Source organism: Kogia breviceps, chromosome 4 (genome assembly GCF_026419965.1).
Source record: "Kogia breviceps isolate mKogBre1 chromosome 4, mKogBre1 haplotype 1, whole genome shotgun sequence".
Classification (NCBI taxonomy): domain Eukaryota; kingdom Metazoa; phylum Chordata; class Mammalia; order Artiodactyla; family Physeteridae; genus Kogia; species Kogia breviceps.
Genome location: NC_081313.1, coordinates 181,598,931 through 181,623,664, shown reverse-complemented (window position 1 = coordinate 181,623,664; position 24,734 = coordinate 181,598,931). Strand labels below are relative to the sequence as shown.

The 24,734-nt window shown below is 51.3% G+C and overlaps 1 protein-coding gene across 3 annotated transcripts in view; it reads left to right on the top strand.

Moving 5' to 3' along the window:
* Positions 1-24,734, top strand: part of GNG7 (G protein subunit gamma 7) — a 157,091-nt gene that overhangs the window by 20,444 nt on the left and 111,913 nt on the right. The window lies entirely within an intron of this gene.

Genomic DNA, 24,734 nt, shown 5'->3' with positions numbered 1-24,734 from the left:
TTTAGTGTCTGCCCCCAGTGGGTAACGTTGGTTCAGTGGCTTGTGTAGGCTTCCTGACGGAGGGAACAGGTGCCTGTGTTCTGGTGGATGAGGCTGGATCTTGTCTTTCTGGTGGGCAGGACCACATCCGGTGGTGTGTTTTGGGTTGTCTGTGAACTTACTATGATTTTAGGCACCCTCTCTGCTAATGGGTGGGATTGTCTTCCTGTCTTGCTAGTTGTTTGGCATGGGGCATCCAAGCACTAGAGCTTGCTGGTCGTTGGGTGGACCTGGGTCTTAGCGTTGAGACCGAGATCTCTGGGAGAGCTCTCACCGATTGATATTACGTGGGGCCAGGAGGTCTCTGGTGGTCCAATGTCCCGAACTCGGCTCTCCCACCTCAGAGGCTGAGGCCTGACACCCAGCTGGAGCACCAAGACTCTGTCAGCCACACGGCTCAACTTGGTACGGAGGATGCTTGCCAGTGAATTAAGGTGCGAGAAAGACACAAGGCATAAGTACCAAAGGTGTTGCATGCGGTGCCAACACTCTGGTTCCACAGAGTCCAATGTGTGTGGTTTTAGACCCTGAATTTGTGGCAGTTTGTTACAGCAACGGCAGGAAACTAATGTGGTTTAGGGAACTGCAGAACAGATGAAACTCTGTGTCCCCACAGCTTCCCATCTTGTGTCTGGTCCGTGACATGGATCACAGTTCCTCCCTGTCATGGGCTGCACTGCACCCTAAAGGGAGTGTGGAATTTCCAACCACACACTTTCCACCGTGTCTGTGGCTGAGCCCGCAATGCAGGATTCTCTCCTGGCGCCTCCTGGAGACGTGTTTCCCGTTATAGTTAACGTCAGCTGCGTGTCTTTAGAGGGGTTTATAGTCACTTGACCCAGGTTGAATCTTCCAGAATGTGCTAGAATGTGTGTTCTGTGTTTAATGTGCTGCCTTCCTGCCCACAGAGCTGCAGTTGTGTCTCTTTCCCCCTCCTCTGCCCCAGGTCAAGTTTCCAGTGATGTATTGGTCACTGTTGTCTTGCATTTAACTTTGTGCATGGTGGTCCTCACCCAGGGCTGCCTTGGTCCCAAGAGCAGCTTCCTGCAGTGCCCCTCTGAGGGTCTGTCTTCAGATATGGAAACTGAAGCTCAGAACAGGGGAGCCAACACCCCAGTGTTCATAGCAGCGCTATTTACAATAGCCAAGACGTGGAAGCAATGTAAATGTCCACTGACAGAGGAGTGGACAAAGAAGATGTGGTATGTATACACAGTGGAATATTACTCAACCGTAAGAGAGAATGAGATAATGCCATTTGCAGCAACATGAGTGGACCTAGAGATTATCATACTAAGCGAAGTAAGTCAGACAAAGACATACTATGTGATGTCACTTATATGTGGAATCTAAAAAATAGTACAAATGAACTTATTTACAAAACAGAAACAGACTCACAGACTTAGAAAACAAACTTCTGGTTCCCAAAGGGGAAAGGAGGGGGGTGGGATAAATTAGGAGTGTGGGGTTAGCAGATACTCACTACTATATATAAAACAGGTAAACAACAAGGATTTACTGTATCACACAAGGAACTATATTCAATATCTTGTAATAAACTATAATGGAAAAGAATAAAAATAAGAATACAGATATATTCACATACAGATATATTCACATACATGTATAACTGAATCACTGCTGTATTCATATAACTGAATCACTGAAACTAACACAATATTGTAAATTAACTATACTTAAATTAGAAAAAAAAAAAAAAAAAAGAACTAGGGAGCCGAGTCAGGAGGGACTCCAACCCCAGGCTCTACCACCCTGTAGCTCTTTGGTGAGACAAAATGAATCACGCTGCCTACGTTTTGCACAGGCTTTTTTGTCTTGTTGAAGGAACCAGCCACGCTTCCTTCTGGCTGTGGAATTGGGTGTGTGAGGCTGGCATTGGTGTACCTGTCTCCTAGCATTGAAAACTGTGGTCTCATGTGACAAGATGCTCCATGTCAGTAACCCTCAGGGAAATGCAAGTGAAAACCACAGTGAGACACCCCTTCACATCCATCGGGATGGCTAGAATCAAAAGACAGACAATAACAAGTGTTGGTGAGGACGTGGAGATGGTAGAATCCTTGTGCTTTGCTGGCGGGAATAGAAAACAGGGCAGCTGACTAGAAAACAGTCCGGCAGCTCCTCAAAAGGTCAAACATAGAGCTTCCATATGACCCAGCAATTGTACTCCTGGGTGTCTGCTTAAGAGAGATGACAGGGCTTCCCTGGTGGCGCAGTGGTTGAGAGTCCGCCTGCCGATGCAGGGGACGTGGGTTCGTGCCCCGGTCCGGGAAGATCCCACGTGCCGCGGAGCGGCTGGGCCCGTGAGCCGTGGCCGCTGCGCCTGCGCGTCCGGAGCCTGTGCTCCGCAACGGGAGAGGCCACAGCGGTGAGAGGCCCGCGTACCGCAAAAAAAAAAAGAAAGAGAGAGAGATGACAATATATGTCCACACAAAAACCTGAACGTTAATGTTCACACAGCGTGATGCACAGTGGCCAAAAAGTGGAAGCCACCCAAATGTCATTTCATCAACAAACAAGCAGATAAACAAAACTGTGGTCCATCTGCACACGGGAGCATCACTCAGCTGTGAAAAGGGGTGAAGCCCCGACACTCGCTGCAACGTACATGGACCCTGAGAACGCGATGCTCAGTGAGAGAAACCAGACACAGAAGGACACACAGGGCGATTCCATTGATGGGAAACGTCCGGAACAGGCAGATCCACAGAGACAGAGAGTGGGTTCCTGGTTGTCAGGAGCTGGGGAGGAGGATGGGGAGTGACTGCCGATGGGGATGGGGCTTCTCTTTGGGGTGATGGAAAGTTCTGGAACTAGATGGTGGTGATTTCACAGCTCTGTGACTATATTAAGTGCAATTGAATTGTATACTTTAAAATGGTTAAAATTGTAAATTTTATTTTATGTTACCAAAAAAGCCCCCCACCTATTGGTCTAAGTGGTGACATTTCAGGGCGTGAGCCCACTGGCAGTCCTTGACGGGCTGTGGGGGACTCCCGTTTCCGGCTGAGGTCAAGCCCGTGGAGCCATGATCTCTGACACGTTCTCGTTTTAAGCCCCGTCCTTGAGAGTCTGGCACAGGGGCGTGAATTCCTCTGCGTCTGGGGCTGCTGAACAGTCACACCTTGGACATAGGTCCTGCCAACCCTGGGCCCTAACCGGACATGCATGGAACTTAGAAGGACGGCAGGTGCTCTGCGGTCCCTGGCAGAAAGCAGTGAGTGAGGCAAGGCTGTGGGATTGTTGAAAGTCCTGCCCTCCTTTCAGGAAGGGGGCTTGGAGAGGGGGTAGGATGTGGGGGAGGTGAGAGGTCAAGAATTATGGAACTTTCTGGAACCTTCTGGAACCTGGTGGAATGCAGGTGGCCTTGTGGCATAGTGAGACTTTGGGGTTGGAGTGATTGCTTAGCCACTGGATGACTTTCTCTCTGCCTGATTTTTGGGCCAGAGGATGAGAGATATTTGGACGGGGCAAGAGGGCCTTAGGGTGTCACAAGGATGGACTTGTCCTTTGAGCCAAAGGGACATTTGCACTGACATCTGTGGAAGGTTGGCAGCGCACAGGCCATGCTCGCTCACTGCTAGGGCAGCGTCCGGTTACCCGGGAGTAGCTGGTGGGCGGGTGAATATCTGTGCGCCGTAGACACCTGCATTGTCTCGCGGGTGCAATCCCCGCCGTCTTCGTTCCTCACCCTCCACGCCGGAACTTCTCCAGGCTCATTGCCTCCAAAGCAGGGTCCCCCCCTCGGCCCTGCTGACAGTGGGGCTGGGTCATCCTCTGGGGGGCCGTCCTGGGCACTGTGGGGTGTGGAGCAGCCTCTCTGGCCCTGCCCACTCGATCCAAGTCATGATGACCACGGATGTCCCCAGACATTGTCCAGTGTCCCTGGGGTAGGGTGGGGGCAGAATTGGTATGTAATGGGATCAAAGCCAAAGATAACATGTTTGGAATTGTTGGCTGCTCTGTGATGCCCGTTGACATCAGAGTGAAGCTTGAAGCCCCACACTGACTCAGCACTGCCTGGAATGTTCTGCCTCCAGATGATGTTCCCAAACCATCTTCCCTAGAAAAATTCTTGGTAGCACGTATGGAAATGTAATTAAGCGGCTGTTTTTCCTCTGCGGGGATGACATAGATTTGGGTCTGTAATAAAGACGAATGAGTCCCTCTAGCCCTGAGGGCCAGGCTGGGTCGGCTTTCTCAGCCTCCCCGCTGCTGACATCGGGGCTGCGGTGGAGCCGGGTTGTTCTCTGGGGGCCCGTCCTGGGCACTGTGGGGTGATGGAGCAGCATCCCTGGCCCCCACCTACTCGATGCCAGGAGCCCCCCAGTTGTGACGACCACAGATGTCCCCAGACATGGCCCAGTGTCCCCTGGGGGCAAACTTGTTTCTCTTCTTCATTGAGAACCTCTGTGTAATATATGCGAATGTAAGTTTTTCTTGGTATCCTACAGGATCTTGGGGAACTGTTACCCAGCTGTGGGGTGAAGCCCACATATGAACCAGTTTAGGTCATGGCTGTCCTTCAGAGCTGTCCTCAGAAGAGGGGCCACGCAAGCTGAGATTTGCAGCCTCTCACCAGCCTGGTTTGGTAAATAATGTTCCCTGCCTTTTTAGCTCCGAGCGAGCGACCTCTTTCTCCCCTTGCTGGCCAGCATTTCCTGGTCTTTGCAGTCACGGGTTTTCAATGGATAACACTGAACTTGGCCATGGCATTCTCCCTTCCAGTATTCCCTGAGCCTGGATGTCTCATAAAAGCCAGACTCCTGTTTCCTGTGATGGTCCAGGGGTTTAATGAGGCCCCCTCTGTGGCAGAGAGACCCTTTATTTCCACCGCGCATCTGTCCCCAAGAATGTGATCTGTTTCAATTCATTTATGAATATGACCACCTGTCAGGGTGGCTGGCACAGTCAGGAAATATTTGAAGAATATAAAGCAGTTTGCAGCCCCATGGAATGTTCTCATGTGTTAAAACATTGGCAATCCCAAGTGTGTAAAAATCTGGACTTTTATCTATTCTGGTCTCAGCCAGAGGGGGAGGCGTTCTGGCAGTTCTGTTTTAAGAAAAGTAGTACGATATATATATACATATATATAAACATATAGCATTGTTTTCTGAATCAGTTTTTATTTTTGGTGACACACAACAGCACAGCTTTCAAACCTGATAATGCAGAAAAACGGCCTGATGTAGTATATGCTACTGAGTGTGAAAATCTGGTTATGATCGTGAGCTAAGGATAATTCACCACCCCCAGATTTCACATCAAAGCAGGTGTCCTCTCCATCTTCAAACAGTCACCTTGGGAGACCTTGTCCTTGGAACCTTGCATAGATGTGATTGCCTTCAAGAGCAGGCTGCCCTGCTTTTGTATATTTCAAATATACAAATTTGTATGTTTCAAATACATGTCAGATTTTCACCTTTAGAGGGTAGATTTGAATTTGGAAGCAGTCCGCATTAGCCTGCTCATGCTGCATAACAAGTCGCCACAAACTTGGTGGCTTGAAACAACACACGTTTATCGTCTCACAGATTCCGTTTCCGTGGGTCAGGAATCCAGGTGCAGCTTAGCTGGGTCTTCTGCTCGGGGTCTCTCAGGCTGCAGTCAGATCGTAGGCCTGGGCTGCTGTCTTATCTCAGCTGGAGAAGGATTGCTTCCAAGCTCACTCATGTGGCTGTTGGCATGGTTTAGTTTCTTGTTGGCTGGAGGCTGTTCTCAGTTTTTTGGCTGTTGGCCAGTGGGCCTCCCCAGCATGGAAACCTGTTCATCACAGCAGCAAAGGAGAGAGTCTGCTAGCAAGGTGGAAGTTACATTCTCGCACGCGATAGTCATGAAAATGACATCCCCAGCCAATGCCGTATTCTAGTGGTTAGAAGCAAGTCACAGGTCCTGCGCTCACTCAGCGGGGGTGGGGGCAGTGATACAGGCACGGGGACCAGGAGTTGGGGGTCGCTGGGGGACCATTTAGAGTGCCCTCCACCCAGCCAAAGGTCCCTCAGTGGTGAGTAAGGTGGATGGCCCAACAAGAACAGGGTTGATTTTGCTTGAATGGGAGATATTATTATTGCCAAGTCACAGGAGTGTATTTCTTCGGTATAAGATTTTTGCTTTGTCTCTGAGATTGATTTCTGAGGATGCATCCAGAAATGTCATGAGATGGCATATTGCTTGGAAATAGTTTCTCAAGGTGGCTGTTTGAAGAGAAGGATGCCTACTTAGTTCTTTCATGGTGGTTAATCACCCGGCTCCTTGCCTTGGATCACCTCATGTGTTAATGGAGAATTGGAGACCAGCCTTTGCTTGTTTCAAGGGTGACTTAGGATGGGATGAGAGGGAGGGAGACATGCTTGGAGTACTCCTGGGTTTGGAGCCCTTCAGGTGTGGGCTGCATCCAGGCTGTACCACTCAGCAGCTCTGTGACTTTGGTAAGTCACTTAAGTTCTCTGAGCCTCCATCTTCTCATCAGCAAAATGGAGATGTAAGGGTGACACACAGAAGAGGGCCAGTAGTGGGAAAACGAGTGAAATCTGAATAAACCGTGGAGCTTGGTTAATAATAACATAGCAACGTTGATGTATGACAAATGCACCCTGGTTATGTGAGTTAACATTAGGGGAAGCTGGGTGAAGGATAAACAGGAGATCTCTGTGTTATCTTTGTAACTCTTCCACAAATCTAAAATCATTCCAAAGTAAAAAAAATCTATTAAAAAAAATAGAAGGCTCCACTTTTCACCTTTAAAATTGTGAATATTTTTTTTTTCTATTTTGTTTTTTGGTCGCACTCGGTGGCGTGTGGGATTTTAGTTCCCTAACCAGGGATCAGACCCATGTCCCCTGCAGTGGAAGCCGGGGTCCTAACCCCTGGACCACCAGGGAAGTCCCCTAAAATGGTGACTATTAATAAAAGTCATACCCGTGTTGATGAGGGTGTGGACAGAAAGATAGTATAAGGTGGCATAATCTTTCTCAACAATAATTTAGTAGTGTGTTTCCGGGAACCTTAGAAATATGTAACGGTCTCTGATCCCTTAATGCCATCTCTAAAAATATGTATTAAGAAATACATCAGGGCTTCCCTGGTGGCGCAGTGGTTGAGAATCCGCCTGCCGATGCAGGGGATACGGGTTCGTGCCCCGGTCTGGGAGGATCCCACATGCCGCGGAGTGGCTGGGCCCGTGAGCCGTGGCCGCTGAGCCTGTGCGTCCGGAGCCTGTGCTCCGCAACGGGAGAGGCCACAACAGTGAGAGGCCCGCATACCACAAAAAAAAAAAAAAAAAGAAATACATCAGTAATTACAGATAATTACTCTAAAGTAATTAGATTGGCATAAAGATGCTCGCAGCAGCATTATTTATAAAGCAAAAAACGGGAACAGTCTAAGTGGCCAATCGTAAGGAAATTAGTTCATCAGTTATGATACATTAACTCAATGTTAATATATCATGGGCAGCCATGAAAAACTATGTTTTCAAAGAATACTTAGTGATGTGAGAAAATGCAGTGATAGAACGTTAAATAAAAATGGCAGAGGCAGGGCTTCCCTGGTGGCGCAGTGGTTGAGGATCCGCCTGCCGATGCAGGAGACACGGGTTCGTGCCCTGGTCCGGGAAGATCCCACATGCCGCGGAGCGGCTGGGCCCGTGAGCCATGGCCGCTGCGCCTGCGCGTCCGGAGCCTGTGCTCCGCAACGGGAGAGGCCACAGCAGTGAGAGGCCCGCGTACCGCAAAAAAAAAAAAAAAAAAAAAAAATGGCAGAGGCAAAAGTGCCTAGTTGCTTTCCTTATAATTAAAAGCTAATTCCTGGGGCCAAAAGCTCAGCTGAAAGCTTCAAGTTTGCATTTCTAGAAAGCCGTGGCCAATGCCCAGTAAGTTATATGCGGAGATGTTCTGTGTGCTGCCTGTGTCTTGGGGCGCCTAGGCTCCTAACGTGAGTGACAGCAGATGGGGTTGCGCGTGCATTGACTGCCTAAGACAACACTGCCGCCTCTCGGAGTTAGATTTCCGGAGCCGAAATCCACACGGACTTCATCTCCACAGAGCAGTCTTTAACGTACAAGTTGGGGGGCTTCCCCGACGGCCCAGTGGTTAAGACCCCACGCTTCGATCCCCGGTTGGGGAACTCAGATCCCGCATACCGGGCGCGACGCGGCCCAAATCGGGAACTTTAACGCTTAAAGACAACAACCGCCGCCCTCCCAGCTTCTCAGGACACTTAAGAGGAGCTGAGGTCATCGGGCCACTTCCCTCGTGGTGGCAGCTGGGCCGGGAGCAGCGCCCCCTGCCTACAAGCCAGGTGTCGTGTCTCCAGGGACCCACATCGCCATCACCCGTCCGCCTGCCTCAAACTCGTGAGCGCGGGAGGGGCACGGAGCTCGGCGCGCGGCCTCCTCAGGCCTCGAGGGGGGAATGTTCCCGGGCGAGCTGCTACCCAGCACACAGCCCTCCAGGAGACGTCGGGGAGTCAGGGGAGCGTGGTGGATGCCGAACCGGTTACACGGGAGCACTTTGTGATCGGCGCGAAGGACGCGGCTCGGGGCCCGGCATACGTGGGGGTCAGGAGAGCTGGGGCTTGGGGTGAGGCTGGGAGAGCAGGAGGGAAGGCCAAAGAGGTAGTGCTGTGGTCTGAACTGTGTTCCCCGCAAAAGATATGTTCCAGTCCTAACCCCTGGCACCTGGGCATCAGGCCTCATTTGGAATCAGGGTCTCTGCAGATGTAACTAGTTAAAATGAGTCATGCTGGGAGACTTCCCCGGTGGTCCAGTGGTTAAGACTTCGTCTTGTAATGCAGGGGGCACGGGTTTGATCCCTGGTTGGGGAACTAAGACCCCATAGGCCGGTGCAGCCAAAAAAAAGTGTACTAAAAAAAAAGTTATACAGATTTCGGTGGGCCCTACATCTAGTGGATGGTGTCCCTGCAAGAAGGCCATGTGAAGACTCAGACACACAGAGAAGAAGGCCGTGTATGACAGAGGCAGAGATTGGGCTGATGTGTCTACAGGTCAAGAACTTTAAGAATTCCTTAAGAATCACCGGCAGCTCCGAAAGCCGGGAGAGAGCAGGAAGCACTTCCTCCCTCACAGCCTCCGCGGGAACCAGCCCTGCGGACACCTTGATCTCGGGCTTCTGGCCTCCAGCACTGGGAGAGGATACATTTCTGTGGTTTGAAGCCGCCCCACCTGTGGTCATTTGTTGCGGCCAACCCCAGGATATGAATACAGTTGGTGAGGGTCAGGTCATGAAGTAAACAAGGTTTGGAAAACCAAAACAGAACCCCCCAGCAAACCACATATTTGGAACTTGTCAGGTGTGGAACATCCAGAGGTGCCCGGCTTGCTGCGGCCTGACTCTTGGTTTCATCTCATCTCTGCCTCCCTAGTTTGGTCTCTGAGTGACGGGTAGAGTCCAGCACTTACTGCCAAGGAGTTACTTTCAATGCAGCAAGTGGTTTCCATATTTGCCACTGGGCCATATCTGAGGACATCGGTGGTTGTCAAGACCAGGGGCTCCTGGCATTGAGTGGGTGGGCCAGGGACACTGCTCCACACCCCACAGTGCCCAGGACAGCCCCACAGAGAATGATTTGGCCCCAAGTGTCCACAGTGCCAACGGGGAGAAATCCTGTGTTAGTTATTTGGAAAAACAATTGAGCTAGGTCCCTAGCTCTTACTAGACACCAGAATAAATCCCCGATGGTCAGATGGTGTAAGCCAGGGTCACCCCCACTGTCCGTGAGTCACCTCCCCTCCCTCCCACTCAGGTGTGTATTTAAATGTGTGCGGCATCCCAGGACCTCAGAGGTCAGACGGTCACGGGACGCACAGCTTCCTGGGGGTCCGTGGAATCCCTAACCCAGGGGCTCTCACTCAGGGTGATTCTGCCCCCAGGGGACACTGGATGACATCTGGGGACATCTGTGGTGGCCACGACTGGGGGGTGCTCCTGGCATCGACGGGGTGGGGTCAGGGATGCTGCTGCATCCCAGAAAGTGACCGCAGTGCTGATGAGGAGAAAGCCTGGCCAAAGGTGACCTTCAGATGAAAGCATATTCTGTGGGTCTCAGCACCGGGACCAGAGCTGCACCGAGGCAGCTGGGGCTCCGGGCAAATGAGCTGGGGCAGCTGTGTCCGTCCTCGCTCAGCACGTTCTACCCTCCAGAGGCTGCAGGGCTGACCTTGCAGGGTCATGGAGACGTGGTTCCCACCCACACCAGAGCACAGAGCAGAAGCCTGGCTCCATCCCACGTGAGAGCGAGGTTGAGATGACAGTGCAGCCCACGCACCGCAGCCTCAAAGGCAAACAGGCTGGCGGGCTGCCAGCCGCCAGTCACCCTGACAGTCCCGCACACCTACTATGACACGCGCTCCCTGGGGCCGGGCTGGGGCGGGGCTGGCAGTGGGGGAGTGGGCAGACCCCCTTCTGGCCGAGGAGCGGATAGATTGTGGGGCAGGCCCCCTTGGCCAGAGCCAGGCAGAACCAGCCCGAACTCCTTTCGCTTCCAGGGAGGCTGCCTCTGCCGCCTTCATTCCTCCAGCAGAACCTTCAGCGAGCACCGAGTCTGAGAAGAGAAACCTGCAGGGCCTTGAGCGGTGAGAGGGGACTTTGTGCAGAGCCAGGGAACACTGTGAAGGGCCAGGGGGCAGATATTTGCAGCTTTATGGGCCAGCTGGTCCTTTGTAGGAGCGAGTGTCATTGCAGCGGTATCAGTGAATGGGCGTGGCTGTGTTTCCGCAAAACTTTATTTACAAACACAAGGGGCGGGCAGGATTTGGCTGATAGATCAGCACTGCCCATCTCCTTCCGAGGCTTCCTCCCAACTTGGTGGCCGAAGGCTGGCTTTTTTTTTTTTTTTTTTTTTTTTGTGGTACGCGGGCCTCTCACTGTTGTGGCCTCTCCCATTGAGGAGCACAGGCTCCGGACGCGCAGGCTCAGTGGCCATGGCTCACGGGCTCAGCCGCTCCGCGGCATGTGGGATCTTCCCGGACCGGGGCTCGAACCCGTGTCCCCTGCATCGGCAGGCGGATTCTCATCCACTGCGCCACCAGGGAAGCCCCGAAGGCTGGCTTTACTGCCTCTCGGAGCCTCAGTTTCCCCATCTGGAGAGTGAGGATAATTACGCTCCTGTGGACCCGTGTGTAGATTGTTAGCTATCGTAGGTCAGCGGTTCTCATCTGGGATGTCCTGCCACAGGGGACACTGTCCGGAGACATCTGTGGTTGTCACGACTCAGGGCGATCCTGGCATCAAGGGGGTGGGGGCCAGGGAGGCTGCTCCACACCCCGCAGCACCGAGGACGCCCCTGACAGGGGGATGACCCGGCCTTGAATGTCTGCAAGGCCGGGAGGAAGAAACCCTGATGTAGATAAAAGTGTCCAACAAGTCACCTTGCAAAGACCAGGGTGCCGAGTCGTATTAGCTGTCTGTCTGGCTTTCTTTGGACTACGGCTTCACCCTCATGTTCCGGAACTCTCCATCCATAAAACCGCTGCCCTCCCCCAGGCCCAGGCGCTGGCTGCGCGCTCAGCAGGCCTCGCTCCAGCACCGCCTGGGCTCCATGGCCTTCCGAGTGGATGCGCCACGTTACCCGGATCCGCCTGGGATGTTCCAGAAGATTCCTCACGTGAAGCAGCCCGTGTGCCGGGGTCCACCATGGCTGTCGCAGGAGCCACTCAGCCACCTGTCTTTTCTCCCCCTCCTCACTCCTTTCCTGAGAGCAAACTTCCCCTGCTGATTGGCATATCCTGTTCTTAGCGTCTTTTCTTTTCTGGGCTTTATATAACCCTGTCATTATTGGATGCTGTCACAGGAACTTAATGTTCCCTCAATCACATTTCAAAGCCTTCTCGAACATAAGTAGCTAATTGTCATCACTCCCTCCTTCCCTTTTTCTTCTTAAATGAACTTTTCATTTCAGACTAGTTCTAGATTCACAGGAGAATGGGGAAGACAGTACAGAGAGTTCCCACGTACCCGCCCCCCGCCCCCGCAACTAGTCCCCCCTGTTCTTAACATCTTACATCAGATCTGGTACATTTGTCCCAATTAAGAAACCAAATACTGATATGTCATTATTAACTAAAGTCCCTACTTCATTTGGGTTTCTTTAATTTTCCCCTGATGCCCCTTTTCTGCCCCAGGACGCGTGCAGGACCCACAGGGCACTGAGTTGTCACATCTTCTAGAGGTTTCCTCAGACTCTGTCCCCAGGAACCATTTCTCCCTCTAGGGAAGGATTACTTGGGGCCGTTACCGGTGGCGATTTTGCAGACGGTAAACTGCCCTATCTAGAATGATAAGAAAATATGTTGCTCACCAAGTCGAGATATTTTGGATGCCTTTAAAGGCAGCCAAGGTTGATAAAGAGGAGGTATTTGCTAACAGGAGTCGGCCCGTGGATTGTTTTCAAGGTGACGGGGAGGCAACAGCCCCTTCTCTGAATCTAAGAGAAATGACGCCTCGGGGGCGGTGAGGTTTCGTGCGTGTTGCACGTGGCCTGGGATGATCTTGCTGGGTGATGGTGAGGGCGCAGCGGGGTCCTTCTGGTTAGGAGCCGGGGTCTAGTTTCCCTCTGCAGCGGTGCCTCCGTGTGAGCACTGGCGCCACCTCCTCATAGACCATCGTCCAGTCTGGGGGTCGCAAGCTGCAGCCTCTGGGCCGGATCCAAGCCACCTGGGTTTGTAAACGTCTGTCGGCCCAGAGCCTCACCCACTGGTCGATGACTGGCCAAGTCCCGTAGCAGCGACAGTGGCCAAAAGGGTTTGCCGCTGGCCCTTCACAGAAACGCTTTGCGGAGCCCTGGCCCTGTCAACAGAGCAGTTAATAGGTGCTCTAATGTTATGAAGAAGTCCTACTGATAAAGAAGTTATACGCTATTAACAATATGCCAGGCACTGCTTTCTGCATTTTACAGATGTTCACTTATTTAATCTGAAAAAACCAACCTGCTCAGGTGTGGGGTGCTGACGTCATTGCCATGTCAGAGATTTGGAACTTGAGGCACAGGCGGGCCTTAGTCAGTCATGGAGGTGGGACTGAACGCTGCCCAGGCTGCCTCTCAGATGCAGGAATATCTGTCCCCAGCCAACCCCTTCCGGGGGACTGAGTGAAGCTATTTTAATTTTGAGTGGAAAACGAAATCTGTGTGTACATGGTTTTTTTTGTTTTTTTTTTTCTGTCGGAAATTGGTCCTCTTCCCAAAGCAGTTGCCCGTCCCCCATACGGTACAGCACCGGGGCTGGGGGGGGCTCTGATGACTGCTGCCTAGCACAGTGGGGTGATCCTGTGCCCAGGGGGACCCTGGGAGGGGTCTGGGGACGTCTGCGGTTGTCACACTGGGGGTGCCCTGGGCCTTGAGTGGATGGGGGTGGGGATGCTGCTGTACCTCCACAGCACCCAGGACGGCCCCCCCACAGAGGAGGACCCGCCCAGTGTCAGCAGGGCTGATGGGGGAGACCCTGTATTAATTATGTGGGAAAATATTGAGTCCGTTCCTGCTCACATCAAGAAGCAGAATCAACCCCCGGGGGTCAGACGGTAAAAAGCAGGGAGACCCTACCTTGTGTTACATGGAGGAGGGTTGGGAGTCCCTAAGGCACCAGGACACAGAGCTGAGGGCAGCAGCCTCCTTCCCCCCTTTCTGCTGAGCCCCAGAGACCTTTAGCCCCTGGGTCAAGCATGCCAGGACCTTTTGTCCCGTCTGATTGGGGTGTGCTGGCCCCTGATCTGTTCAGTCCCGTGGCTTTGGAGCAGCGTGTCTGCCCTGGGTGCCTCCCTGCGAGTCTCTGCCGGGGCTCAGGAGCTCAGGTGGCGAGGCTCAGGCTGCCATCCCCCAGCCCCCAGGCTTCTCCTCCCACTTCATGCAATCAGAGCTCCTCAGGGTGACACATTTAGATGGTTGCTGTGGTGATGAGTGAAGGCTGGGGTGATAACTGCAGTGCGTGTCTATATTGAGCCTCCAGTGAGGGAAGGTGCGCTTGCCACACACTGGTGGGATGTCGCTGTGGGACGGGAAGGGGGCTCAGACCTCCCGGGCCCACCCACTCGGTTCCCAAAAGGGGCCTGGGCCAGGAGGACCTGCCCGTCGCCGGGTGCTGGGTCCCTGCCATTCCGGCACGTGAGGGGCATGCCAGAGCAGAGGGTCTCCCCTGGGGGCAGTCTCGCCTCCCAGGGGACACTGGGTCACGCCTGGGCACATCTGTGCTTATCACAGCTGGTGGAGGGGCTCCTGGCATGAGTGGGTGGGGACCAGGGATGCTGCTCCGCACCCCACAGTACCCAGGACGGCCCCCCACAGAACGACAGGCCCCCATGTCAGGAGGGCCGAGGGCAAGACCCTGCTTTAGAGGGAAGCAGATCATGGCAGTGGATTTGTGCAGTCTCAGAACCAGCTACTGGTATTTCTTGATGATCTGTGAGACCCCAAAGGCTTCCTTGTCTTGTCCCAGTTGTTCTACCGCTCTCCCCTCGTTGAATTTACTGTGTCCCGTTAGTCTCTTGTGTCCGCCCAGATGATCGGGTCTATAGATGGGAAAACAAGAAAATGAAAAATCCAATGCTGTTAGTTGCTTGCCATCAGAAAATCGTACTGGTTGAAAAAAATATACATGGAGCTGTCTGGTGAATCAGCCCAGATGGCAGGTGTATCAGTCACCTCTTGCTGTGTAACAAATTACCCTAAAAACTTAGTTTAAACAACCAACATTGACTCTCTCACAGTTTGTATGGGTCCGGAACTTGGAAACAGCTTAACTTGGTGTGCTGGCTCGGGGTCCCTCGGGAGTCTATAAAGCACACGTCAGCCAGGGCTGCCTTATCTGAAGGCTCGACGGAGCCAGAGGAGCTGCTTCCAGGATGGCCCCTCACATGGCTCCTGTCCACATGGGCCCCCACGGTGCTGCTTGAACCTCCTCACTACATGGTGGCTGGCTCCCTGAGAGCAGACAGAAGCCACACATCTTTTATGACTGATCTCAGAAGTGACCTGCTGTCACGGCTGTCATGTGGAATTAGTCACGAAGACCCTGATACTGAGCGGGAGGAGACTGCAGGAGGGCCGTGAATCTCAGGAGGCTGGGTGCATTGGAGACGCTGCCACAGCAGGTGAACGTAGCTCTGGAAATCGGTCAGGGGGGGAACATTAGTCACCCAGTGTCCCTAAAAGAAATAAAGGGCACACCACCTGCCACCACAGAGAGAGGCTCTATGGAGTGACTGAGATTGTGACTTTATCAGGAATTAGGGGCACAGTCAATTCCCAGGGCAATCTGGGTGGAGTTGCAATTCCTGGAACCCTACTTGGGATGCCTTTTGTCCACTTATTTTAGCCACTTTCACCCTCCTCCCCACAAAGCTTTGACGACGGCAACAGGGTGGGTGGAGGACAAGTTTCTATGGTCCCATCTCCGCGTTCCACGCAGTGGGGAGCAGAGGGGCCTCGCCGAAAGCTTCACGCCGGAGGTGGAAGGGACTGAATCTCCCAGGCAGGGAGTGGTGACGGGAATGGGTGAGGGTCAGGCTGATGCGCGGAGTCTGGCCCGGGCAACGAGAGAAGGAAAGAGGTTGCCTGCTGCCCGGCGCGATCTTGTAGAAATCAGCTCAGCACTGGCCAGAATATGCTTTCCATCGGCCAAGTGAGATTTGGGAGTAATCCCAGGGCGTGATTCTATTAGGGCTCTTGTCTGATCCGCTCGTGGGGCCTCCATGGTCCCCGGGCCTGGGGATGGCTCCGGAGTAGGTTAATCCAGGTTGGAGTGGCCAGAAAGTCTTGATCCTGATGGTATGATCTTGTTATGATACTGGCAGGGGCTTTGGGGGACACGTAGAAAATCCATTTGGCCAGGATTGACCCAGCTTGTGTCTGGGTCCTGCTCACAACAGCCTGATGAATCGGCTGGTCAGGTGTGAGCGCAGAGCCGTCATCTGGGCTATGATGGGCTCCCTCCTCCCTCCTTTTCTTTCTTTCTCTCATCAGAGTTCCTGGTTCTCGGTATAACCCTCCTAATTCGTCCCTCTTCTAACCGGCCGCTTTTTAGAGTACTTTTATTTTTTAAAAAAATTTTTTGTTTATAAATTTATTTATTAAAAAATTTTTTGGCTGCATTGGGTCTTCGTTGCTGCCCCTGGGCTTTCTCTAGTTGCGGCGAGCAGGGCTACTCTTCGTTGCAGTGCATGGGCTTTTTGTTGGAGTGGCTTCTCTTGTTGCGGAGCACAGGCTCTAGGCGAGCGTGCGTCAGTAGTTGTGGCTCGCGGGCTTAGTTGCTCCGCGGCATGTGGGATCTTTCCGGGCCAGGGATCGAACCCTTGTCCCCTGCATTGGCAGGCGGATTCTTAACCACTGCGCCACCAGGGAAGTCCTGGGGACCTGCTTTTAAATGCAGTGTTCTAGGGCTAGAGTCACTCACATCGTCGGGTGTTAAAGTGTGCAGTCGGCAGAATAAGGGACCCCCCCAAAGACATCCGTGTCCCGATCCCCAGAACCTGTGAATGTGTCACCTTATGTGGTGAAAGCGACTCTGCAGATGGGAATAAGTTAAGGCCCCTGAGACGGGGATGAACGTCTGGCGTCCGAGGCGGTCACACCAGTGCACCTCCCTGCGGCCGCGTTGCGAAAGGTCCTGTGCTTTTCCATCCGGGTCCTGATGAGATGCTTGAGCCCCGCCCCCCGCCCACCCGGGCTCAGCGAATCGGGAATTAAGAACCGCAGGTGGTTGGTCTCCAGCTCCTATCGCTTTAGGTGCGAAGTGAAAAACAACAATTAAAAAAAGGAAAGAAAAAGCATTTTCCTGGAACACCCCACACGAGAGTGGGGCTGCCGCACGCATATGACCTTGCATGGGTGGAGGTCCCTGTCAGCGTCGGCCTCCTGGGTGTTCAAGCAGGAACCCACCCCTCATCGGGTGCAAACCTCTTCAAATCAGAGAGCTCCGTCTGCTACGAAAACGGAGAGGGTTCCTAGTTCCTACCCTCCACTCGGTCAAAATTGCCCGATGGGTCATTACCTGACCTTCCAAGACTAGACAGGCCAGACCCATACAAACCATAATAATTAGAAAATGAAGTAGTAATAATAAAATTATAATGAATTATTCCGATAAAACGAATAGAATAAGGAAAAAAATAACAATGAGTAATTATGAAAGAAGATAAAAATAATTTTGGGGGGGTTCATCAGTTTTATTTGTGTTAATTAAGCACAGCTAATGAACGAATACTTATTTATTCATGTCGAGGCAATTTTCTTTGCCAGATCAGTGAACAGTTTGTAAAGACAGAAAATCACCAGGCTATACCATGGAATATGTGCAGTGAACAGAAATCACACTTTTGTAAATATGTTTTTCACACATACCAAATACTACTGTTGTTCTTTTTTAAAAAATTTTACTTATTAAACTATAGTTGATTTACAATATTGTGTTAGTTTCAGGTGTACAGCTTCAGATTCTTTTCCATTGTACTTTATTACAAGATACTGAATATAGTTCCCTGTGCTATACAGTCGGTCCTTGTGTATCTATTTTATATGTAGTAGTATCTGCTAATTCCATACTGCTAAATTATCCCTCCCCCACCCCCTATCCTCTTTGGTAACCATAAGTTTGTTTCTGTCTGTGAGTCTGTTTCTGCTTTGTAAATACGTTCATTTGTATCATATTTTATGTAAGTGATATCATATGATATTTGTCTTTGACTTACTTCACTTAGTATGATAATCTCTAGTTGCATCCATGTTGCTGCAAATGGCATTATTTCTTTCTTATTTTTAAAATATTTATGTATTTATTTTTGCCTGCATCGGGTCTTAGTTGTGGCATGCAGGCTTGTTTCTAGTTGTGCTATGCAGGCTCCACAGGGCGTGGGCTCTGTAGTTGTGGCACACAGGCTTAATTGCCCCATGGCCTGTGGGATCTTAGTTCCCAGACCAGGGATCGAACCTGCATCCCCTGCATTGGAAGGCGGATTCTTAACCACTGGACCACCAGGGAAGTCCCTCATTCTTTTTTATGGCTGAATAGTATTCCATCGGATATATACACCACATCTTCTTTATCCATTCATCTGTTGATGGACATTTAGGTTGTTTCCATGTTTTGGCTACTGTGTATAGTGCTGCTATGAACGTTTTTAAGTAATAAAAATAATATATGATGAAAGAAGATAAAAATAATTTTAAAATAATAAAATAATGAGATAAGAATTTAAAATAAGTCATAAAAATAAAATAATAAAATAAAGATTTTAAAGAAACAAATAATTAAATAAAAGCAATACTATGATTTTTTTTTTTTTTTTTTTTTGCGGTATGCGGGCCTCTCACTGTTGTGGCCTCTCCCGTTGCGGAGCACAGGCTCCGGACACGCAGGCCCAGCGGCCATGGCTCACGGGCTTAGTTGCTCCGCGGCATGTGGGATCTTCCCGGACCAGGGCACGAACCCGTGTCTCCTGCATCGGCAGGCGGACTCTCAACCACTGCGCCACCAGGGAAGCCCAATACTATGATTTTTGAGGACCTGGCCGAGAAGGGGCGAGAAGGAAGAATGGAGCAGCCGTTTTGGAGAACAGTCCAGCAGTTCCTCAGAACGTCCAGTGTGGACTTGCCAAATGACCCCGAGGTTCCACTGCTGGGACTGTGCCCGGAGAACAGGAAGCTCACATCCATCCACACAGAGATTAGCGGGAGAGACGTGCTGCAGTGGCCCCTTCCTGGCTGTCAGGTCTCCCGAGCTCCGGGGCGGCCACATGGCCGGTGTTGGTGGTGGTCCCGCCTGGCACCCGATGTGCTGCTCCCGTGACCCAACGTGACAGCGCTAGGGCAGTGTGCGCACGCCAGGCCCCGAGCGGCAACCGCCAGCTTTCCTCGTTGCCACCCCTCCTTCACCTGACCTTTCTTGCAGAGTGGCCCGGAGGCTCTAGATTTTCCTAAAATGAGGCTCCAGAGAGAACTCAGTTCAAGAAGAGGGAGGTGCCTAAATGCACTGTGGGATCTGGATGGGATTCTGGGACCGGAGAAGGACATTTGTGGAGAAACCAGTGACATCTGGATAAAGTGTGGAGCTGGTAGTAATGTAGTAATGTTGGCTTCTTGGTGGTGACAAACGCATACCGTGGTGATGGATATCAGAGGTTGGCAAATGAGCCTGGGGGCCACATCCAGCCTACATTGGCCTGTTTTAAAAATTGTATTAATTAGCTATTTAAATTATAATTAATTAATTTTTATCCTGTACAATATACATAATATAAAATTTGCCATCTTCACCATTTTTAAGCGTGCAGCTCAGCGGCACTAGCACATTCACACTGTCGTGCAGCCGTCCCCACCGTCCGTCTCCAGAACTTTCTCATCTTCCCAGACTGAAGCTCTGTCCCCATGAAACGCTGACTCCCCAGCCCCTCCCCCAGCCCCCACCATCTACTTCCTGTCTCTGTGGATGTGACTCCTCTAGGGACCTCAGGTGAGTGGAATCCACAGTATTTGTCCTTCTCTGTCTGGCTCCTTGAGCATCATATCCTCAACGTTTATCCATGTGGTATCAGGTGTCAGAATCTTCTTCCTTTACAAGAGGCTGAATCACATCGCACCGTATGGATGCAGCATACTGTTTATCCTTGGCCTATTTTTATACAGCTTAGGAGCTAAGTGCCTTCTACATTTTTATTTTTAAAATTTTTTAATTATTATTATTATTTTTGCGGTACGCGGGCCTCTCACCGCTGTGGCCTCTCCCGTTGCGGAGCACAGGCTCCGGACGCGCAGGCTCAGCGGCCACAGCTCACGGGCCCAGCCGCTCCGCGGCACGCGGGATCCTCCCGGACCGGGGCACGAACCCGTGTCCCCTGCATCGGCAGGCGGACCCTCAACCACTGCGCCACCAGGGAAGCCCCCTTTTACATTTTTAAAGGGTTGAAACGAACAAACAGGAATATGCAGCAGAGAGCCTGGAGCTGACAAATCGTGAATAGTGAACATCTGGTCCTTTGTGGAAAGGATGGCCGACCTCTGCTCTAAGATGTTAACATGAGGGAGGCCGAGTGGGGGGGTTTGGGAACGCTCTGTACTAGCTTCACAACTTTTCTCTAAATCCACAATTATTCCAAAGTGAAAGATTTTTAAAAGGAAAATTTGGGGAATTAGGGAGGTCCTTTTTAAAAAAATATTTATTTATTTATTTGGTTGCACCAGGTCTTAATTGCGGCAGGCAGGCTCCTTAGTTGCAGGGAAGTCCTTCTGAAGCAAGACGTGAAACGCCGGCGTCGTGACTCAAAACCAACTAGGACTTTGCCTTGAAGCTGCATGTGCCTTCTCCTCGTTTCTCTTTTTATTACGAGAGTTATTATTTTGTAACTTTGAAGATGATGATTAATCAGTTAGTGTGACGCCGCTTCACATTTGGGACCTCCCTGCTGGAGGATTCCAGGACATGAGATGCACCACTGTGGTTTTTGCAGTGTTCCTCTCTGCTCAAAAACTTTAGGATGTCTCTGTTCCTGGCCTGCAGAGCCCTCTGGAATCTAACTCTGGTTTAGGGATTGTCAAACTAATTCTCTAAAGTCCAGAGCGTGTATATTTGGCTTTGCAGGCCTCTCACTCTCTGTGGCAACTACCCAATTCTGCGGTTGTAGCGCAGAAGCAGGCTCAGACGATCCAGAAGCGAAGAGGAGTGGCTGTGTGCCAATAAAACTTTATTTACAAAAGCAAGCAGTAGGCTGGATTTGGCCCATGGGCCAGGGCTTGGCAACCCCTGCTGTTGTTTATCATTTCACCTTTATCTAATATTTCTCATCTGCCTGTCCGGTATTGGGAAATGATTAGGCATTCATGCCTGGGGTCTGTCCGACCTGCCTTTAAGGCCTGGCTGTGCTCACACGTGACCTTGAGCAACTTACTTTCTTCCTCTGTGACTCCATTTCTTCCTTCATAAGAAGTGAATTATAATATTTGTTAGGATAATTAAATGAGCATATATATATATATGTTTATATATATATATTTAAATAAGTGGATATATATATATATATGTGTGTATATATACATAAAACTCAGCACAGAGGCTGGCATGTATGTGTTCAGAAACTATTATTCTACTGTATGATTTATTTAAATAGTCTCCTATTGTACTAGTTAGCTAGTGCTGTGTAACAAATCACTACAAAGTTAGTGACAACACACTTTTATTTTTTATTTTTATTTTTTTTATTTTTTTATTTTTTTTTTGCTGTATGCGGGCCTCTCACTGTTGTGGCCTCTCCCGTTGCGGAGCACAGGCTCCGGACGCGCAGGCTCAGCGGCCATGGCTCACGGGCTTAGTTGCTCCGCGGCATGTGGGATCTTCCCGGACCGGGGCACGAACCCGTGTCTCCTGCATCGGCAGGCGGATTCTCAACCACTGCGCCACCAGGGAAGCCTAAATGTTGGCTCTTTTTTGATTTTTTTTTTTTTTTTTTTTTTTTTTTTTTGTGGTACGCGGGCCTCTCACTGTTGTGGCCTCTCCCATTGCAGAGCACAGGCTCCGGACGCGCAGGCTCAGTGGCCATGGCTCACAGGCCCAGCCGCTCCACGGCACGTAGGATCTTCCCAGACCAGGGCACGAACCCGTGTCCCCTGCATTGGCAAGCAGATTCTCAACCACTGCGCCACCAGGGAAGCCCCACACTTTTATTATCTCACAGTTTCTGTGCGTCAGGGATCTGGGTTTGGTTTAGCTGGGTCCTCTGTTCAGGGCCTCTCTCTCACTGGTTACAGTCGAGGTGTCAGCCGGGGCTGGCGTCTCATACGAAGGCTCAACTGGAGAAGTTGCTGCTTCCAAGTTCGTATGGCTGTAGGCAGGATTCAGCTCCTGTGGGGCCTTGGTTCTTTGGCTGTGCTGGAGGGCACCCTCAGCCCTGCCACGTGGGCCTCTCCGACACAGCCGATTGCTTCACCAGAGCGTGCACGCTGAGAAGGTGACAGTCTGCTAGCAAGATGGAGGTTGATGGCCAGAAGGCATGTGAAAAGATGCTCAAAGTCACTGATTATTAGAGAAATGCAAATCAAGACTGCAATGAGGCATCACCTCACACCAGTCAGAACGGCCATCATCAAAAAATCTACAAACAATAAATACTAGAGGGGGTGTGGAGAAAAGCGAACCCTCCTACACTGTTGGTGGGAATGTACGTTGGTGCAGCCACTGTGGAGAACAGTATGGAGGTTCCTTAAACAACTAAAAATAGAGTTACCATATGATCCAGCAATCCCACTTCTGGGCATAGACCCTGAGAAAACCATTATTCAAAGACAGACGCACCCCAGTGTTCACAGCAGCACTGTTTACAATAGCCAAGACACGGAAGCAGCCTAAATGTCCGTGGACAGAGGAATTGAGAAGGAGGATGTGGTACATGTACACAATGGAATATTACTCAGTCATTAAAAAACCATGAAATAATGCCATATGTAACAGCATGGAGGAACCTAGAGATGATCATACTAAGTGAAGTAAGTCAGACAGAGAAAGACAAATACCACGTGATATCACTTATATGTGGAATCCAAAAAAAAAAGGATGCAGATGAACTTATTTCCAAAATTTATGGTTACCAAAGAGGAAAGGTGGGTGGGGGAAAGGATAAATAGGGGGAAAAGATAAATTGGGATTGACATATATACACTACTTACTATGTATAAAATAAATAACCAACAAGGACCTACTGTATAGCACAGGGAACTCAATATTTTGTAATAACCTATAAGGGGAAAGAATCTGAAAAAGAATATATACACGTCTGTGTGTATGTATAACTGAATCACAGTGTGTATGTACTACGCTGTGTACCTGAAACTAACATGATATTGTAAATCAAGTATACTTCAGTTAAAGCAAAAAGAATTACCAAAAAACGCAGGTCACGGTCTCCTGGAACTTGATGACAGGAGTGGGCCTCGCCTAACACCATGCAGCTGTGTGGGGCTGGCCTGCGCACCCCAGATCCACAGGGCTCTCCAGTCTGTGCCCTTGGCACCGACTGGAGTGTGCAGAATCCCCAGAACCAGCGAGCACCTCCTGTGGGCCGGCGGTGACAGCAGCGTGAGCTGCCACGGTGAGCAGAGCACACGCTATTCCTGCAGTCTGGGGTCTCGCCTCTCTCGGGGGGGACTCAGCTTTGAACCATGTGATGCCGATGGACACCAGGGGGTGTCTTCAGCGGGGACGACACTGTCCCGGGATTACTGCGATGATGGCACAATCCTGTGAATCTCCTAAAAGCCACTGAACTGGACACTTTATTTATTTATAAATATTTGTTTATTTTTGGCTGCATTAGGTCTTCGTTGCTGCGCACAGGCTTTCTCTAGTTGCGGCGAGCGGGGGCTACCCCTTCGTTGCGGTGCGCGGGCTTCCCATTGCGGTGGCTTCTCTCGTTGCAGAGCACGGGCTCTAGGTGCACAGGCTTCAGTAGTTGTGGCTCTCGGGCTCTAGAGCTCAGGCTCAGTAGCTGTGGTGCACGGGCTTAGTTGCTCCGCGGCATGTGGGATCTTCCCGGACGAGGGCTTGAACTCGTGTCCCCTGCATTGGTAGGCGGATTCTTAACCACTGCGCCATCAGGGAAGCCCGAATTGGACACTTTAAAAGGGTGAATTTTGGGGCTTCCGTGGTGGTGCGGTGGTTGAGAGTCCACCTGCCGATTCAGGGGACGCGGGTTCGTGCCCCGGTCCGGGAGGATCCCACATGCCGCAGAGCGGCTGGGCCCGTGAGCCACGGCCGCTGAGCCTGAGCGTCCGGAGACTGTGCTCCGCAACGGGAGAGGCCACAACAGTGAGAGGCCCGCGTACTGAAAAAAAAAAAGGGTGAATTTTATAGTAGGTGAATTCTGTCTCGATTTTTAAAAAAGGAAAAGAAAAGGAAAGCGTGTGGATGAGGTGGGGCTCACAGGTCATAAGAAGTGCTGCCCGGGGGCTTCCCTGGCGGCCCAGGGGTTAGGACTCTGCGCTTCCACCGCCAGGGGCACAGGTTCGATCCATGGTTGGGGAACTACGATTTTGCAAGCTGGGCGGCACAGCCGAAAGAAAAAGAAAAAAAGTCCCGCCCATGACAAGAGTGGGCGGATGTCCTATCCATGCAGGCCCCTGATCACCACCGTTGTAAGTTCTGTCTGCTTCCCTCCAGTGATGTATTTCTCCCTCACAGCTCTGGGCACCTTGCACCTGGTGTTTTCGTTGTCTGTGTCTGAGATTTACCGAGCCTGCCTCGTCGGCAGTTCTGAGGACAGGGTGTGCGGGGGGGTCGGCAGGCCCGGCTTCATGCAACCCTGTCTGCACCCTAGGGCTCTGCTGTCACCGTCCTGAAATTTGTACTAGTTTTTGAACAAAGGGTCCCACCCTCTCATTTTGCCGCCAGCTCTGCAGGTCCTCCTGATGGCGTCGCCTCCTCGATCCACTGCCGGCCCCTCACGGGGGGCTCAGGGTTCACCCTGAGGGGAAAGTGAAAGCCTAGCATCTTTGTCAGTGAAGATCACAGGGACAGCCTGGCGCCAGCTGGTACGCCTCGCAGCCTGCTGTCTGTGAGCCCCGGGGACGTGTTCCTGTGGGCACGAGTTTCGTCCTCGCCCTTCTCTGCTCCAGTCTAAGCCAGTCTGCACTGAACACAGCCGGGGTGGAGGCTCTGTGGTGGTCACCTCCCTGCCCAAGTC